This window comes from Myxocyprinus asiaticus, chromosome 32 (genome assembly GCF_019703515.2).
Source record: "Myxocyprinus asiaticus isolate MX2 ecotype Aquarium Trade chromosome 32, UBuf_Myxa_2, whole genome shotgun sequence".
NCBI classification, from domain to species: domain Eukaryota; kingdom Metazoa; phylum Chordata; class Actinopteri; order Cypriniformes; family Catostomidae; genus Myxocyprinus; species Myxocyprinus asiaticus.
Window position 1 is genome coordinate 31,972,589 of NC_059375.1, and position 16,182 is coordinate 31,988,770.

Below are 16,182 nucleotides of genomic sequence, written 5' to 3' on the forward strand. Positions count from 1 at the left end.
TGTTATCTTCTGAACTTTGTGCCATAAATATGGATGTTTTATTAAAGTAAGTAACTATAAATATATTTGTTCCACCATGACAGTAGTTGACTTTAAAGAAAAAGAAATAAACTTACTGTAATAGAAAACAGTTCATACTGATGTCTGCAACATTGCCCCTAGGGCAATGTTGAGAATGTTATGTGTACCTGTGTTGGGTTAGGAATTGCAGTCTCACACATTTCAGAGTGTAACAACACACAGAATTGAGCTTGTGTAGCTAAAAGCATGTGCATTCACGTGCATGCATATTGTTTGTTTCGGGCTTAAGACTTGAGACTTGGCCTTAATAGACTGGGCTGTCAAAAGTGAAACACAACATGGTCTTCTGCTGTTGTAGCTCATCCGACTCAAGGTTCGACATGTTGTGCATTCTGAGATACTACCAGGAGATTAGCAGTTACAGAAATACTCAAACCAGCCCATCTGGCATTAACAATCATGCCACGGTCGAAATCGCTGAGATAACAGTTTTTCCCCATTCTGATAGTTGATGTTAACATTAACTGAAGCTCCTGACCCATATATACATGATTTTATAGATTACACTGCTGCCACACGATAGGCTGATTAGATAATCGCATGAATAAGTAGATGTACAAGTGTACATAATAAAGTAGCCGGTGAGTGTATATATTGGCTATATCACTGTATACTTTCCTCTCCACCAATAGCTGGTGTGTGGTGAGCGTTCTGGTGTAATTTTTATTTAGGATTTCTAAGGAAAAAATGCACTAAAGTACACATTTGTGTACATTGTGTTTAGAAGTTTTGCGTTTCGCGATAAATCGCTCAAATTTAAAAAATGGCAGAAATATCAGATGAAACTATAGACTAACCTTTTGACTCAAACAGGTTACAATGTAAAAAAGTAATTAGGATTCTTACCAGATGTAGTTTTGTTGGCGTTTCTCCCAAAGACAAACTCCGCTGTGATCGGCGCTATGTTGTTTTGTCACATGACTCTGTATGTTGAATGTTTAACCCTTTACTGACAGCCCAGAGTCTCCTGAAGTGAGATCAGTCAGTTTAAATGAACTTCAATTATGTATATATAGCGAAGACAAAATAATAATGGCTTAAATTTGGTCTGTTCATCATTCAGATTGATTGTATGGTTTCAGAAGACTTGGAATACTGCCATTGTATGGAAATCAGTGATCATTACATTATATATATACAGGTGCATCTCAATAAATTAGAATGTCATGGAAAAGTTCATTTATTTCAGTAATTCAACTCAAATTGTGAAACTCGTGTATTAAATAAATTCAATGCACACAGACTGAAGTAGTTTAAGTCTTTGGTTCTTTTAATTGTGATGATTTTGGCTCACATTTAACAAAAACCCACCAATTCACTATCTCAAAAAATTAGAATACATCATAAGACCAATAAAAAAAACATTTTTAGTGAATTGTTGGCCTTCTGGAAAGTATGTTCATTTACTGTATATGTACTCAATACTTGGTAGGGGCTCCTTTTGCTTTAATTACTGCCTCAATTCGGCGTGGCATGGAGGTGATCAGTTTGTGGCACTGCTGAGGTGGTATGGAAGCCCAGGTTTCTTTGACAGTGGCCTTCAGCTCATCTGCATTTTTTGGTCTCTTGTTTCTCATTTTCCTCTTGACAATACCCCATAGATTCTCTATGGGGTTCAGGTCTGGTGAGTTTGCTGGCCAGTCAAGCACACCAACACCATGGTCATTTAACCAACTTTTGGTGCTTTTGGCAGTGTGGGCAGGTGCCAAATCCTGCTGGAAAATGAAATCAGCATCTTTAAAAAGCTGGTCAGCAGAAGGAAGCCTGAAGTGCTCCAAAATTTCTTGGTAAACGGGTGCAGTGATTTTGGTTTTCAAACAACACAATGGACCAACACCAGCAGATGACATTGCAACCTAAATCATCACAGACTGTGGAAACTTAACACTGGACTTCAAGCAACTTGAGCTATGAGCTTCTCCACCCTTCCTCCAGACTCTAGGACCTTGGTTTCCAAATGAAATACAAAACTTGCTCTCATCTGAAAAGAGGACTTTGGACCACTGGGCAACAGTCCAGTTCTTCTTCTCCTTAGCCCAGGTAAGACGCCTCTGACGTTGTCTGTGGTTCAGGAGTGGCTTAACAAGAGGAATACGACAACTGTAGCCAAATTCCTTGACATGTCTGTGTGTGGTGGCTCTTGATGCCTTGACCCCAGCCTCAGTCCATTCCTTGTGAAGTTCACCCAAATTCTTGAATCGATTTTGCTTGACAATCATAAAGCTGCGGTTCTCTCGGTTGGTTGTGCATCTTTTTCTTCCACACTTTTTCCTTCCACTCAACTTTCTGTTAACATGCTTGGATACAGCACTCTGTGAACAGCCAGCTTCTTTGGCAATGAATGTTTGTGGCTTACCCTCCTTGTGAAGGGTGTCAATGATTGTCTTCTGGACAACTGTCAGATCAGCAGTCTTCCCCATGATTGTGTAGCCTAGTGAACCAAACTGAGAGACCATTTTGAAGGCTCAGGAAACCTTTGCAGGTGTTTTGAGTTGATTAGCTGATTGGCATGTCACCATATTCTAATTTTTTGAGATAGTGAATTGGTGGGTTTTTGTTAAATGTGAGCCAAAATCATCACAATTAAAAGAACCAAAGACTTAAACTACTTCAGTCTGTGTGCATTGAATTTATTTAATACACGAGTTTCACAATTTGAGTTGAATTACTGAAATAAATGAACTTTTCCACGACATTCTAATTTATTGAGATGCACCTGTATATATATATATATATATATATATATATATATATATATATATATATATATATATATATATACTCTTGTGTTCCTCATAAGAAAGAAGTCATATGAGTTTGGAACAACATGAGTGTGTGAAAATAAGACAGAATTTAAACTTTTGGGTGAACTGTTACTTTAAATTACTACCTATGGAGACAGCTTATTAGATTTTGGAACAAAGATGAGAATGTGAGAAAAACACTGTGATTAAGATGAACAAGTGGCTGCCCCAGTGGATGTCGGTCTGGAGCACACCATGAGCACTAAGCGTTATCTGATCGCTTCATGAGTGTTTCCTCCCTCTATCCAGCCAAACAGTTCTCTCTTCCCTCAGTTCTGGAGGCTCTGCTCCAGTCACTAGTCACCAGAAGCCATGGAGCTTCATCAGAGTGAGGAGCCCAGCCTGTCCCATTGAGAGCCAGCAGTGGTCTGGGGTTCCAGGTGCTGAGGGGGCCTCATGCACAGATGGCATGGCTCATGTCTGTCTAACTGGGCTGGCCTGAGGCTGGACAGGGGGGTGCTTTCCAGGCTCTCTGCTGTGAGTTGACCAGGCAGTCTGGGCCTGGGGTTTTGAGGCATGCCAGCTGTTTTCCTGGTGCAGACCCCTTTTCCTGTCAGGCTTTCCCAGCTGTCCCTAAAGAACCACAAGATGGCCTCATTGTGTCTCAGATTCCAAGAGCAACAAACAAAGACTGTTCTGGGTTTTAGATAACAGACAAGGGCCTCTTGAATTATTCCAACCCATTTAAACATGGACACATTTCTGGACGAAATAGCTAGTTAATAGCTGGAGTGTTTCACTGGAAAATGACTCATAGTTATGAAACACTAATGACTTTTTGTAGTATACTTATTATAAATGATCATATTTATAGCAAACTCAGGATGAAACTTTTTTTATCTTTTAATTTTGACATTTTCTTATTGCTGTTTGGCTTTTTTTGGCATTTTATTTACTGCTTTTATTCAAATGATTTTTAATTTTTATTTTAGATGACTTTAAGATCTGTGGGAGTTTTTAAAGATTTCCTGTTTCAGTGGCATACCCAAAATTAAAGGCTTATATATATATATATATATATATATATATATATACAACTATATTGCCAAAAGTATTCGCTCATCTGCCTTTAGACGCATATGAACTTAAGTGACATCCCATTCTTAATCCATAGGGTTTAATATGACGTCGGCCCACCCTTTGCAGCTATAACAGCTTCAACTCTTCTGGGAAGGCTTTCCACAAGGTTTAAGAGTGTGTTTATGGGAATTTTTGACCATTCTTCCAGAAGCGCATTTGTGAGGTCAGACACTGATGTTGGACGAGAAGGCCTGGCTCGCAGTCTTCGCTCTAATTCATCCCAAAGGTGCTCTATCGGGTTGAGGTCAGGACTCTGTGCAGGCCAGTCAGTTCTTCCACACCAAACTCGCTCATCCATGTCTTTATGGACCTTGCTTTGTGCACTGGTGCGCAGTCATGTTGGAACAGGAAGGGGCCATCCCCAAACTGTTCCCACAAAGTTGGGAGCATGGAATTGTCCAAAATCTCTTGGTATGCTGAAGCATTCAGAGTTCCTTTCACTGGAACTAAGGGGCCAAGCCCAGCTCCTGAAAAACAACCCCACACCATAATCCCCCCTCCACCAATCTTCACAGTTGGCACAATGCAGTCAGACAAGTACCGTTCTCCTGGCAACCGCCAAACCCAGACTCGTCCATCGGATTGCCAGATGGAGAAGCGTGATTCATCACTCCAGAGAACGTGTCTCCACTGCTCTAGAGTCCAGTGGCGGCGTGCTTTACACCACTGCATCCGACGCTTTGCATTGCACTTGGTGATGTATGGCTTGGATGCAGCTGCTCGGCCATGGAAACCCATTCCATGAAGCTCTCTACGCACTGTTCTTGAGCTAATCTGAAGGCCACATGAACTTTGGAGGTCTGTAGCGATTGACTCTGCAGAAAGTTGGTGACCTCTGTGTCATTTTACGTGGCCTACCACTTCATGGCTGAGATTTCTGTAATTCGCAATCGTTTCCACTTTGTTATAATACCACTGACAGTTGACTGTGGAATATTTAGTAGCGAGGAAATTTCACGACTGGACTTGTTGCACAGGTGGCATCCTATCACAGTACCACGCTGGAATTCACTGAGCTCCTGAGAGCGGCCCATTCTTTCACAAATGTTTGTAGAAGCAGTCTGCATGCCTAGGTGCTTCATTTTATACACCTGTGGCCATGGAAGTGATTGGAACACCTGAATTCAATTATTTGGATGGGTGAGCGAATACTTTTGGCAATGTAGTGTGTGTGTGTATATATATATATATAAGTGTTTGATATCATTTTATATTTGTTTTAATGATAAAGGTTATGATGAATTCTGAGACTCTCAGCCTAAGAAATGGCTGACTTCTTTTTTTAACTTTTTTTCCTGATTTTTATTTTTTATTTTTATTTGACAGTATATATCTCTGGGTGTAAATAAGATGTCTCCGAAAACTGTTTTTGTTTTGTTCCCAATCATGTCAACTGTAACTGAGTAAAATTTTTGTTGACTCAATAAAGCAATAAAAAGTTATAGTATTACAAAATTAATGTATCCTAGTGTACAAAAATGTCTCCAACTATCCAAAAGCCTCTCCAAACAAATAAAACATAATACTTGTACATAATAACTAATTACACATGCAAACACAGCAATGACTAAAGGTTTGCGTAGCATGCAGACATTATTTTAGTAATGAGATTTCACAGAATGAGCGCAGTTTGAGTTGTCATTTAGTCTGTGTCACGTACTTGGCATCATCTCCTGGTGTCCATAAGTAATAGTCACCAATAATATGTCTTTCTGCCCAAATATGGATGACTTTTTGCACCGATCTGAACCCAGTCCAATTGGTTTAGTGCTCCATGATGGCACATCATTTCTGATGAAGCCATGACTTCATCTGATCCAGGAAAGCTAACGTGTTTTCAGTTAGATTGCAAGATGCCAGATAGCCAGATGCTGTGCACACTGTGCACATTATACTTTGTGTGGATTATCTAATGATCTATGCATCCGATTACTTTGTGTATGTGTTCGTTTAAAAGATAATTACCTCCTAGTAATGGCATGTGATATTTTATGTTCTGTTTATTTTTCGTAAAGTTATAAGCGAAAAAACACAGCAAATGAGCAACACCTGGTCACATGAAATTTAAATGTCAGAGACATTAGCTATTACTCGCTATATTTGTATTAATTGTCTTGTATTAATTGTGTTAATTGTGTTGTATTAATTATGTTATATTTTTGTCTGTGAGTAAAACAATTAAGCTGGTTGTATTTTACTCTTTGAAAGCTTTCCAATAACATATGACACATGGCTATTTGATGTGTTTTATGTTTTTACTGATTACAATAATATGTAGCTACAGTGCAAACATTTTAATAAATTATCAAAACAGAACACTTCTGATCTGTCTGCAAATTTCAAAGCACTTGTTCAGTTTTGGTCATAATGCCTACATGCATTGTAAATTAGAGCTTCTAAGCTTTTAAACAATGCATGTTTTGTGTTGGTCAAGACTGTAGTTATCAATATTTTGACAATTTTTTTTTCTTCTCGCGGCCCAATCTGAGCTTAAATGGTTAATCAACTTAAATATTTACATTCACACCAACAAAATAAATTTGTAATGGTCAGATCAGGTAGAAATGGCTCCTTGAGGTAACAACTGCATATTTTCACTTTTTTACAGAGTGGCCTCTGCATAAACAGCATTTCAGTAATTTCAGGACCAAGGTCAGTTACTTTTTCATGCAGCCCTCAAAGTCAAAGCACTGTGTCCTTATGTTACAGTAAGTTTGCTTAAAAATGCCGACCAAGGTGAATGCCCTTATATGATTTCTTGTTGTATTAAATCTGTGAGTTTGTGAGCTTTTGCCAAGAGAGATTAATACAGTGTTGGATATTTTCAGATCTCAGGCCTGGTTTTTTAGCCTCACTGTGGGAGATTTAATTTAGTTGGCTTGAGTGTTGAAGTCTAACGTCTACTAAAAGTATACTATTTCTGTCACCTTGTGGTTAGCTTGGAGTTTAATTGCATTTTATAGATTTGTCTTTGATAAAATCATATCAAAGACAAATCTATCCAAATCATATCCTGTGTGAACATTAACTGCTGACTTGGAAAGCATATGTACTGTATAAGGCCTAACACTAAACATTCTAAATATGAATGAAGTTTTACATAGTGTAACCATATAACCAATGCATCAACTAGTAAATGCAGTTCTGAAATGAGTAAAGTTTTGAAACATATTTATGTACAGCAAATCCAGGTGATTCATTGACTATTCTGGCTTTCTTTATGTATATCAGGCTTGTAGCCACTATAGTGTCTGCATTTTAGCAATAGGAACACTATTCACTGACAGAAGGCGACTGGTAATTGCATAATTATTTATAGTCAGTGAAAGAAGCAGGGTATTTTAATTGATTGATAGTAGAGTAAAAGACCATTTGGCATTTATTAATTTATTTTTAACATTTTGTCTCTGTAAGGTAGCCTAACATCCATGTAAAAAACATCCTTTTACACATTTTTATTTAATTCTTAAATTGTCCTGTCCATGTTTGCAAAGCTTAGAACACATTTGAAGTTCTTTTGTGAGATATTTTGCGAGGTCAGTCTTTTGATCACCAAGCACCTCTTAATTCAGGGCAAAATGAGTGCTGCAGTGTATTAAGTCTATATGATTAGTCTGGTCAACTGTCTTGAAGTGCTTAAATGCAGGCAGAAAGCAAAGGTTCTGATCAAGGCATCGCACCACTAATCCTTGTCACTTAACCTTGTATTCTGTTTGGAGTCTGAAAGATCCCAAGGCCAATTTAATAGCTGGAAAAACACACTTAACATTGAAGTATCGCATTTATACTTCATATCTTTTCTTAATCTTAAGAAAACTGCCTGTAAACATAATTTCAGCTTGGCCACATATACCACACGTCCTCCATGAAAAATGTTACATTACTTCTGGGTGGTCTTAGAGACCCCAGGTATAAAACTTGTATACTTGCTTGTAAAACAGAGGGTTAAAGCCTTAGTAATATGTTTTTAAATGGGGTTTATTAATAACGAAATACAACAAATTAAAATACTTTGAACAGAAAATATGTTAATTTAGAAATTACTGTTATTACTTTTTAAAAATACTCCATTGTGTTCACTGGGACCTCAAATGTAACAGTAGTCAATTTTAACAAAACATAAAGAGAAAATGCAATGACATCAAAACTCAAGTAAAAGTGACCTGCAGTAAAGTGATGTCACTTCTAGTTGGAAAACCTGCGTCAAGCTGCCTTGAGAATTTAAATCTCTCAAATACTGTTTTTCAATGTTGTTAATTTATTGTATTCAAACCCTGTCCTCTCTAACTCCGAATAGAGCTATGGTGTGTTCTATGCTTTAATCCTGCTGTTTAAATCATTTAAGCTACTGTAGACCTGAGTTTTGAGGCAGGACAAAGGAAATTCATTTTTAACAGAATATCAAAGGGTTTCTCATTTTAGCGCAGTTTCTTGCTATTGATTTCCCCCTCCTGTCTTGAAAAAAATGAACTTTTTGCTTTTTTTATTCTCTCTTCCTTGTTTAGCCTTTCATCAGAGGGTGTGTGGAATAATGAAGCTACAGCCAAGCACGGTGTCATTTACATAAATGATTATATTGCAGTTTCACACTTATTTGCATGGGCCTCCATGGTTTTATTATGAAAGTCATATATTATTCCAGTGGCCCTGCCCTGGCAATTGAGAAAGAGGGGGAGTTTTTACATCCTCATATAATGTATAAGTTTTGTGGCCTGGATTGTACAGTTTCTTTCAGCTTATGTGCTGTTAGAAAACTGAGACATTTATCTATCTGAACATAACTGTTTATACAGATTTATAATTAGCCATTATGAATGCATTAAAATAAATTAACAATGCCTTGCATTGCATATACAGGAATTGCATTTCAAGTGCATATACTGTATATAATTTCCATTATTCATTTCAAATATATACTGTATATACTGTGTGTGTGTGTGTGTGTGTGTATATATATATATATATATATATATATATATAAGTACATCATAATTCAATTGGCTCAAAAGCTGAATCTCTTTGCAAATTGCCTTCTTGAACAACACAATGTCCCCTTCTTAGCATATGCCACCCAGATTTATCGCAGATCTCACTAGACCATAGTTTGACCTTATCTAAGCCCTGCAGAATGTGAATCCATGGATCTGAAACAAAGTCAGGCTAAGGACAGTGGAGAGACTATTAAGAAATGTTTGACGATTACTTTAAACAAACACCGGCTTCAATTAGCTCTCTTCTCATTTGAATTGACTGTCATCTTCCTCTGTCATCCAGCGTAATATTTTTACTATTTATTTTTTTTTGCACACAGAGCAGGTGAGAGAGACGAGAAGATTGTCTGGCTTTCAATTAGTAAACTGAATGATTGCCAGAATGCACTAATTTGCCTCTCTCAGTTTGAACGGATTATTCTTGATTTGTTGATAAGTGTGATTTGGATTGTACTTCACGTCAGACACACACACTCACACTTACACACACACATTTGCACACACACACTTGCAGCCACACACACACACACACACACACACACGCTCTCTCTGAATTCTCTTCAGGTATTTTGCTTCAAACTACTGATATACAGTAGTACATTAATACTGTAATATTACAGATAAATTCTGAATAAAGAAATGATGTCAGAATACTTGGACAGTGGCTTTAAGACAGGCAGCAAACATATGATTATTCTAATGCATCCAACTTAAATCATTTTTTTCTTTCTTTTTTTAAGTCTGAAAAGCAAAAAAATTAAAAAATTAATAAAAAACAAACAAACCAAAACATTAAATCAAATGTTAACAAGCCCCAATCCAAATCATGTGTGGTTTGAAAGGTTTAAAAAAAAATAAACCTGTTTTTCTTTTTCTTTCGAAATGCATCTCAATCTGAATGGTCAGATCAGATCTTTTTTTTTTTTCATTCACATTGCGTTCCAAATACACAAATTTTGCCCACTCATAGTTATTCCTAAAAATCAGTTTTGAAAATTAATGGTGCTGTAAGCGATTTATTTCACGTAAAGCAATGCATAAGTATTTCCTGCTTGCTAAAAGATATTAATGAAATAAGTGTCATGAGATATCTTACCAGTCTCTGTGACAGCACTACACACTCTAAACAGCAAACCAAAATGTATCCGTGGGCGCAGTCTCTGATGCTTTCTGCCTGTCAGTCATTTGTACGTGTTCTCATAGTGTTGTAGTTGCAATTATTGAGGCTTAATGCCATTTTTATGCCATGTTGTTCAGAGCAGTGATCAGTTGAGGGCGCTATTTTGCTGCTGTTGTTTTTGACAACCGCTTCTGCTCGGTGACAGTCTCAATAAAGCTAATTTTGTATTTTTGGAATGCTGGGTTTTGGAAAGATGGGGCATGGCTAATCAAATGGCTCAGATTGTAGCAATTCCAGAGCGGCTAAAATTGCCTACAGCACCTTTAAATCAGATTTGTATGCTGTGTAAAGCCAAAGCCATAGCTTTGCACTGTAAAATTGATGGCAAATAGATTGTTTAAACAACAATACCATATTTATAACTTATAGATAGAATATTTAAATCAAAACGTAGATATTAGACATCAAAAGAAAAATCGACATTACATTGGTTTATATTTTATTCGCAAAGTGATTATGACAATCGTATCTGTCTTTTGTGAGTGTGTTTACATGGTCATTATCTGACTTAACACCATGACATGTCACCTTCTGCCATCTACACCATGGCTTTGCAGTTCATTTAATGTTGCTAAGGATGAATGCCTTACGGCAGTGACAGCAAGTGTGTGTGTATGTTTATTTGTGGGGGGCTTTGTCTTTCCTTTGAAGAATAGCACCGAAGGCCTGCTGAGATTAAAAGGTGGCCTTTGCATTTCCATTATTCATTTGGTACCCTGCTTTTTGTTTTCAACCCCAAAAAGCATGCACTGACATCAAAGGGAAAATGAAGGAAGAAATGTGGAAAAGAACAAGGCATCCTAAAGAACAGATGTTGCATTTATGTATTTCATTATCAAGGCATTGGATATCCAACAAGGTTGTTTCCTTCTTTGTTGATTACACCATTACAGTGTTCATTTTATTTTGAAACTCATTAAAAGAAATCCTGGTTTTCTTGTGTCATGTGACTACGGCCCCTTGTATCCCTGCCCTATGTCTCTTTGAAGTACACCCAAGCCCATCTGGGTCCCTCCAGAGTAGAATTGTGTTTGACACGTAAACTCCATCTCTCTGAATCGGGTCTTATCCAAACACAAACAGCCAACATTAGACACAGCACAATCATGTCTGTCTAGTGGCTTACACAGTGTTATTGCTTGTTGGCAAAATATCGAGACGCTGAAGCTGATGATACATGGTGCAATGTTTCTGGCAATCTTGCCAGCCTGCATTGCGAAATACGGGCAAGTGTTTTAGGCACATAGTCACATTATAGGGCAATGCCAAATTTGTTACTACTGTGCAAATTGCTTGGCCTGTATTTTGCACTGTAGTCCTTTGCAACATTGCCTAGTAAAGCCATCCATCCAAATTAGACGCTGACCTTAAAATACTTCTAAACCGATGTATAAGAGTGCACAGATGCTCCATAATGCAATAAGCCTCATTCACTAACCGTGCATATGCGTATAATTTTGCATAAAACCTTTGTACGAATGTTTTCATGCAGAGACCATAATTAAACAGTACGTTTGCACTTAAATTTAGAATATAAGTGTACATTTTGTATACAACATATACAGCTTCTACATTTTAAAAATGTGTTAGTGTATTTTGAAATTAACATTAAAGCTACACTATGTAACTTTTGGCCCTTGCGGAAGAACATTGTTTTGGTAATGATGTAAGTTGTGCTTCAGCTCTGCTCCTCTGCATGGATGAATGTGGTTCGAGGCACACAAGGATACACAACATCTTATCAGAGCAAATGGACAAATAAATAACGAAAGAAAGTAAAAGACAGATATCCGAAAACATATCATCTGAGCAGGTAAGTGCCATATCTTATGCTGTTGTTTTGACATATTGGAAACATTCATGTTTTGAAATAAATGATGTTACAAAAGTTAGGCAACGTTTGAAAGGTCAAATGTTGAAAGTTTTTAAGACCATGGTAGTAACTAATTTATAGATTGTCATTGTTACCAACCAGTGGTCAACATCATTTCAAGACTCACATGTCCTTGGCAAGCCTAGGACTGAAGGATTTATTTATATAATTTATTGCCGTTATAAAGAAAAATTCATACATTTGCTAGCAAGTGAAAAGTTCTGCACCAATTACAGTATAATTATTGTATTCCACTACACACACACAGACGTGTGTATGTGTGATTACACAATTATACATAAATCATATCAATAAAATATCTTACCTGTTGCGTAAGAAAAAAGCTATCTCTGGGTCGCCTTCTTAATGTTACAAAAGTTAGGCAACGTTTGAAAGGTCAAATGTTGAAAGTTTTTAAGACCATGGTAGTAACTAATTTATAGATTGTCATTGTTACCAACCAGTGGTCAACATCATTTCAAGACTCACATGTCCTTGGCAAGCCTAGGACTGAAGGATTTATTTATATAATTTATTGCCGTTATAAAGAAAAATTCATACATTTGCTAGCAAGTGAAAAGTTCTGCACCAATTACAGTATAATTATTGTATTTCACTACACACACACAGACGTGTGTATGTGTGATTACACAATTATACATAAATCATATCAATAAAATATCTTACCTGTTGCGTAAGAAAAAAGCTATCTCTGGGTCGCTTTTAAATCCTTTCAGATCTCGGAGTCGTCACCACCTCTGAAAAGCCAAGCCGATGTTGATTCGGGTTTTATTACGGACTCTGTCGCTTTCCCTTTTTTGCTTGTAGGCTCTGCTCTGTTTGGGGGTTTCTTTGTTTTTACAACCGGTGATTCCCTGGAGGTTTGCCGTTTTGAATGATCCATGGTCAATTTTTTCCGTTCATTGTGACAACAAATTTTCAGCTACAGCTACTCCCACACCTTACACATGCTACAGTAGCCGGATAATTATTGTTAGCAAATTTAGTTAACTAATGTTCCCTATCTGTCACTCACTCGATGTTGTGTCGATGTAATGACACTAGGGGTCACTCTTGGGAGCCCGAAACACCTCTGGTCTTTGATAAAAGGCCAATGAAAATTGGCGAGTGGTATTTGCATACCACTCCCCCGGATATATGGGTATAAAAGGAGCTGGAATGCAACCCCTCATTCAGATTTTCTCTTCGGAGCCGAACGGATGATGTTCACTGAGCTGAATTCCACGACTGTTCTTTCAGCTCTGCTGGATCTGACGGCACATTTCAGCGGCTCCTCCCTCCTCTGCACTGATGCACTGTAGAGAACGCCCCTGGGCGCTTCGGCAGAAATAAAAGAGTATATTTCTCCAAAAGAGTGGCACACATGGAACGTCTTTTTAAAGACACGTCTTTTTAAAGATGCCTTTCCTTTGTGTGTTATTCCTGGTTGCGGTCGTTATCTCTCGCCTTCTGATGGTCACAATCGCTGTCTTTCGTGTGTGGGTGCTACCCACGTGGAGACAGCGTTCATGGATGGATCATGTACTCATTGCGAGAACATGACCATGGCAACATTGCTATCACGGCTTGCCTTCTTAAGAAAGCAAGCCACCTCAGCGGCTCCCCACCTCGGTCCTTCTACCTACGGGTATTTGTGGACCCCAATGGGACCATCTCCGCTGGGTATCCCCCCACGGACCTCCCATTCCCCAGCACGCTCGTCTGCCCCAATCGGGCTTCCAGATGAGTCCGCCGGCTCGTCTCACGGCAAGTTCGACCTCTTGTTCGGAGCCCACGATGGTGATGAGCTCTCGAGCGCAGCATCGGAGAGCGGGCTCTTCCAGTCGGACGCGGAAGCCTCAGCTGGGCTCCCCCCCTTGCATACGGTTGCCCAGTCACAGGCTGATGTGGAGATAACTCCTGGATGACTCCAACTCCTGGGCCTTGACCGGTGGCGCCTCACTAACAGAGATTTGCAGAGCAGTGGGCTGGGCAACACCCAACACATTTGCAAGGTTCAACAATCTCCGGGTGGAACCGGTTTCATCCCGTGTAGTGGCAGGCACAAGCAGGTAAGTCTGGGACAGCTGCCCAGGTGTATCACTTGCGCATAGTGCCTTTCACCTTCCCTGAGCTGAAGACGTGTGCTGTTGACTCCCAGTAGTGTTCATAAACTGTGTTCCCTGGATGATTTCCTCCAAGCCCTGTGGCAGACGAGTTTGCAGAGAAACTCACTGCCGGCTCAGTACATGTGCTAACTAAGCCCTGTACTGGTGTTGGTTCTCCGCATGTGTTGGATCCCCATAGGTAACCCCATGTGACGTATATCTTCTGCTAATTAGTTTCCCTGTTGGTAAACTGCATCTTCCTTGGGCAGAGGCCCCTCTGGTAGGACCTACCATGGGACTTCTCCACATGACATACTTCCGACAAAGCTCGGCAAGACCATGTGACATATTTCCTCTCAAATACCCCCCCCCCCATTGGCGGGGTGTGGTCTCCGCGGTGTCTTCCCCTTGGGAGGGACACCCCCTCAACGTAGACCTGGTGGCCCCAGTCGGTTAACTCTTTTTTTGGGGGGGGAGAGGAAAAAAAAAGTGGACAAGAGGCCACGACTGGGCTAGCCTGTCTCTATCTTTTGGGCAGTTGACTTGTCCCCGAAGGGCCGTTCGACACTCATAACAGCGTTGGGGGAGGTTACGTGTCGGCCTGGTGCGCTGGCTACGAGGCACACAGTGGTCTGCCCATCACACACACCGCCAGTTCACATAACACAGTTCAGCCAGTTGTGGCGTTTCATATAGGGACCCCTAGTGTCACTAAATCGACACAACGTCGAGTGAGTGACAGATAGGGTACGTACTGGTTACTTGCGTAGCCTCCGTTCCCTGATGGAGGGAACGAGACGTTGTGTCCCTCCTGCCACAATGCTGGACTACCCGCTGAAATGGCCGGGACCTTGTCTCGGCTCCTCAGCACAAAACCTGAATGAGTGGTTGCATACCAGCTTCTTTTATACCCGTATGTCCGGGGGAGTGGTATGCAAATACCACTCGCCAATTTTCAATGGCCTTTTATCAAAGACCAGAGGTGTCTCGGGCTCCCAAGAGTGACCCCTAGTGTCACTACATCGACACAACATCTCGTTCCCTCCATCAGGGAACAGAGGCTACGCAAGTAACCAGGACGTTAACCAACACAAGACAGAGTAAATGATATGTTGGCAGAGAATGACGATTGCCTGTACTTGTGCGGAAGTCCTTATATGGCGATGGTCTAAGTGTGTTTTATGTAAATTACTAATTGGGGGCTTGTGCTACCTCATTTGTATTAATCTGAATTCAACTAGTTCAGCTAGTTTGTATGCAATTATTAGTGAATGAGACCCAATGTGCTTTTCAGGTCTCGGTACAATATAATTAGCACTTAGAATAAAGGTCGGCTTCAACTCAGGTGTATTTAAATGCTGTTTAGACCTGTTTCACAACCTCCCAGTATGCATCTCTCCCCCTCTTCACATCTCTGGCTCTGGTCTTCATGGTTATGAATGGGTTATTACTGGCATCACCACATTTCACTGGAGGACATTAATATCTGTCATGCGTGCACACCCCAACTCCCCACTTCATTTATTCAGCTCGCTTTTGAATTTAATTACGTTTCCAGCCTTCCTTCAGCAAGCTTGCACCAATTATTTTCTAAAACAATGAAGAATTCATTTGCACCTGTTGGGGGGGGGGGGGGGGTTTAGAAGATAATTAAGCCATCATTACATATGATGATTAATGGCAGACTATTTTTCACACTATCACATGTTCTCTTTTTTCTTGTTGTCCCTTTAAAAGGCAATTCGAAAAAGATCCGATCTTTCCAACCTCTGTATCTCGGATATATTTTCCATCATGTTCCAAAAAGCATTTTCTTCACTCCCAACAATGGTTTCCCTTTATTATTTCTGTCCTACCTCTCCTTTCTCTGGAATAACACATTGCGGTGTGCAGGCACAAAGGCATGACATCAGCTGGGGCACTGATCCCACAGTAAACTTATCTAGTGGAGATCCCGCTCTTTGACAGATCGAAATGTTGCATGAATGCATTATCAGTGGAATGGAATACCTTCATAAAAGTATTTGTTAAATTGTAGATCCTGACAATGGGGTGAACCTCAGGT

At 39.6% G+C, this 16,182-nt stretch overlaps 1 protein-coding gene across 2 annotated transcripts in view; it reads left to right on the top strand.

Moving 5' to 3' along the window:
• Positions 1 to 16,182, top strand: part of LOC127422981 (RNA binding protein fox-1 homolog 3-like) — a 624,242-nt gene that overhangs the window by 205,389 nt on the left and 402,671 nt on the right. The window contains exon 4 of one of the 2 annotated variants that reach the window (XM_051666938.1): positions 6,574 to 6,617. The exons of the other annotated variant lie outside the window; for it this stretch is intronic. The gene's annotated coding sequence lies outside the window, so the exon portion shown is untranslated. The remainder of the gene's footprint in view (positions 1 to 6,573; positions 6,618 to 16,182) is intronic. 2 annotated transcript variants of the gene reach the window in all.